The following is a 2,500-nucleotide window of genomic DNA, read 5'->3' as shown; positions in this document are numbered from 1 at the left end:
CGATATACCAAAGCAAGAACAAGAAGACCGAGGCTTCAAAAAAATTTTTTTTTTTTTTTCTTTTTTGATATACCGAAGAATGAACAAGAAGACCGAGGCATCCAAAATTTTTTTTTTTTTTTCTCCGATATACCAAAGCAAGAACAAGAAGACCGAAGTCTCAAATTTTTTTTTTTTTTTTTTTTTTTTTTTTTTGATATACCGAAGAATGAACAAGAAGACCGAGGCATCCAAAAAATTTTTTTTTTTTTTCTCCGATATACCAAAGCAAGAACAAGAAGACCGAGGCATCAAAATTTTTTTTTTTTTTTTTTTTTTTTTTTCGATAAATCCAACCGAGAACAAGAAGACCGAGGCATCCAAAATTTTTTTTTTTTTTTTTTCTTTCCCATATACCAGAGAAAGAACATGAAGACCGAGGCAACCAACAAAAAATAATTTTTTTTTTCTCTTTCCCGGAATTTTTTTTTTTTTTTTTTCGAAATAGCCGAGAAAGAATATGAAGACCGAGGCATCCAACAAAAAAATTTTTTTTTTTTTTTTTCCTAATCTACCCAAGCAAAACAAATAGAAGACCGAGGCATCCAAAAAATTTTTTTTTTTTTTTTTTTTTTTTCGAAAAATTTTTTTTCACAAAAACTTTTTTTTTTTTTTTTTCCCCAAAAAATTTTTTTTTTCGTTCCAAGCTAACCAAGACATCTACTATTCACTAGTAGAGCAATCGAGACTGCAAAGCAAGCAATGGCCTTACTTGCAGCTCTTGGTGCTGAGAACTCCCCCCCCCCCTATAGTAGTCTTAAGTAAAACCACAGCTCTGACAGGAGTAGATATTGCATGCGAGCGAGGAGTCGTAATGGGCAAAATTGACTCGGGGGACCTCCAAATCGAATTCCGTTTCGAGCAAAACACTTCTTAGGCTTCAAGGAAGCTCCCATAAAATTTCCAAACCCAAACTCCAAACTTCATTTTTTAGCCTACAATGCCCACGTGCACGCCGGTGTGCACGCAGGGGTGCTTGAGCATGCGGGAGAGGAGCCATAATGGGCAACATTGACTCGGGGGACCTCCAAATCGAAATCCGTCTCGAGCAAAACACTTCTTAAGCTTCTAGGAAGCTCCCATAAAACTTCCAAACCCAAACTCCAAACTTTATTTTTTAGCATACAATGCCCACGTGCACGCCGGGGTGCTTGAGCGTGCGGGCGAGGAGCCATAATGGGCAACATTGACTCGGGGGACCTCCAAATCGAAATCCGTCTCGAGCAAAACACTTCTTAAGCTTCTAGGAAGCTCCCATAAAACTTCCAAACCCAAACTCCAAACTTTATTTTTTAGCATACAATGCCCACGTGCACGCAGGGGTGCTTGAGCATGCGGGAGAGGAGCCATAATGGGCAACATTGACTCGGGGGACCTCCAAATCGAAATCCGTCTCGAGCAAAACACTTCTTAAGCTTCTAGGAAGCTCCCATAAAACTTCCAAACCCAAACTCCAAACTTTATTTTTTAGCATACAATGCCCACGTGCACGCCGGGGTGCTTGAGCGTGCGGGCGAGGAGCCGTAATGGGCAAAATTAACACGGGGGACCTTCAAATCGAAATCCGTCTCGAGCAAAGCACTTCTTAGGCTTCTAGGAAGCTCCCATCAAATTTACAAACCCAAACTCCAAACTTCATTTTTTAGCACACAATGCCCACGTGCACGCGGGGGTGCTTAAGCGTGCGGGCGAGGAGTCATAATGGGCAAAATTAACTCGGGGGACCTCCAAATCGAAATCCGTCTCGAGCAAAGCACTTCTTAGGCTTCTAGGAAGCTCCCATAAAATTTCCAAACCCAAACTCCAAACTTCATTTTTTAGCATACAATGCCCCCGTGCACGCGGGGGTGCTTGAGCGTGCGGGGGAGGAGTCATAATGGGCAAAACTAACTCGGGGGACCTCCAAATCGAAATCCGTCTCGAGCAAAACACTTCTTAGGCTTCTAGGAAGCTCCCATAAAATTTCCGAACCCAAACTCCAAACTTCATTTTTTAGCATACGATGCCCACGTGCACGCCGGGGTGCTTGAGCGTGCGGGCGAGGAGTCATAATGGGCAAAAACTAACTCGTGGGATCTCCAAATCAAAATCCGTCTCGAGCAAAGCATTTCTTAGGCTTCTAGGAAGCTCCCATAAAATTTCCGAACCCAAACTCCAAACTTCATTTTTTAGCATACGATGCCCACGTGCACGCCGGGGTGCACGAGCGTGCGGGCGAGGAGTCGTAATGGGCAAAATTAACTCGGGGGACCTCCAAATCGAAATCCGTCTCGAGCAAAGCATTTCTTAGGCTTCTAGGAAGTTCCCGTAAAATTTTCAAACCCAAACTCCAAACTTCATTTTTTAGCATACGATGCCCACGTGCGCGCCGGTGTGCACGTCGGGGTGCTTGAGCGTGCGCGCGAGGAGCCGTAATTGGCAAAATTAACACGGCGGAAATCTAAATCGAAATCCGTCTCGA

This window comes from Cornus florida, unplaced genomic scaffold (assembly GCF_030987335.1).
Source record: "Cornus florida cultivar Cherokee Brave unplaced genomic scaffold, ASM3098733v1 CherokeeBrave_3.0.0_Hap2_scaffold_97, whole genome shotgun sequence".
Lineage (NCBI taxonomy): Eukaryota > Viridiplantae > Streptophyta > Magnoliopsida > Cornales > Cornaceae > Cornus > Cornus florida.
The sequence above is the reverse complement of the archived record's forward strand: the minus strand, read 5'-3'. Positions refer to the sequence as shown.